The 1,237-nt window shown below is 42.7% G+C and overlaps 1 non-coding gene across 1 annotated transcript; it reads right to left on the minus strand.

Moving 5' to 3' along the window:
* Nucleotides 1-844: 844 nt before the first annotated feature.
* Nucleotides 845-1,035, minus strand: LOC115463829. Its single transcript, XR_003941110.1, has one exon. It is a non-coding gene; the product is annotated as a U2 spliceosomal RNA (small nuclear RNA).
* Nucleotides 1,036-1,237: the final 202 nt, after the last annotated feature.

Consider the following 1,237-nt stretch of genomic DNA (forward strand, 5'->3'; position numbering starts at 1 on the left):
GGTGTATGCCTTATTTTTGCATGCAAGTTAATTGGTTAATGAGCCAATTAGTGCTAATAATTGGGCCCTAACAACCAATTATTGGCCTCAATCAGCAAAAATTTAGATTTACACGTACATCTTGCTAAGCGCTATTCTATAAAGACGTGTGCGTAAATCCTTTAGTGTGCAACTGAAAAATGGGTGTGGTAATGGGAGAGGCATGAGCAGGTCAGGGGTGTTCCCTAGTGAAGTGTGCAGTATTATGGAATTTGAGTGATCTGCGCCTAATTCACACACCAGGATTTATACCAGCTTTCAGTTGGTGTAAATCCTTGAGCTGATGATATTAAGGTTATATTTGACAGTAATAGTCACCCCCATCCATAGAGAGGAATATTAGAGGTAAAATGTTAGTATAGTAAATAATATAGAAAATGACTAAATGTTGTCTTTACCAGATGCAGGATACTAGTCAAGCTTTTTTTTTTTTTTTTTTCCTCTTCCCCTCCCCGCCACACAAGCCTGCTTTCTGTGAAAAGGCTCACATCTGCCTGCTGGGCTAACAGACGAATCCAGCAAAATCCACTGAAACCACAGGTCGTGGGATCGAATCCCGGCAGGTCAGGAGCGGAATAAAATTTAATTCCAGATGGGGGAGAGCAAAAGACCTGCAAGGGTAAGAGAAGGAAAAAAAGAACAGAGTTGGGGGGTGGGAAAGAAAAAAAGGTATCCAGGGAGCAGCTGCATGTGCATTCTAAAAGCAAAAGTGACTACAGAAGACCTCGCTGAAATCCAAAAAAAATAGAAGAACCGCTCAAATGAGAACCAAGCTCTAACTTTTACTTTTCAGATCTTCCGTATACGGAAGCGCACCGTGCCTAGAAGTACTGCAATACCAGGTCGATGCACGGAGCGGACGAAGCAAGCTCCGGTTCCGTCTCCCTGTCCCAAAAATCCATTTAATATAAGGTCCCCAGATAGGGGACGTATCAGATATTAAACTGATAAGAACAGATACTACACTTGATCTTAGCCAAAAGGCCGAGAAGCGATGCCGCTGCTTGTTGCTCAGCCGCTGTGCTTTGGCCCCTCCTCTTGGCTGCTCAGGGTGAAAAGACTCGGGTCCACACAGACATAAACATGTTTGGAAGAGAACATGGAAGTGAATGTGATGCATACAGATGTCTGAGCATACAGATGATGTATGGAATAATGTTTGATAGTTCCACATTCCTATAAATGTTTGATCTTTACT

This window comes from Microcaecilia unicolor, chromosome 2 (genome assembly GCF_901765095.1).
Source record: "Microcaecilia unicolor chromosome 2, aMicUni1.1, whole genome shotgun sequence".
NCBI classification, from domain to species: Eukaryota; Metazoa; Chordata; class Amphibia; order Gymnophiona; family Siphonopidae; genus Microcaecilia; species Microcaecilia unicolor.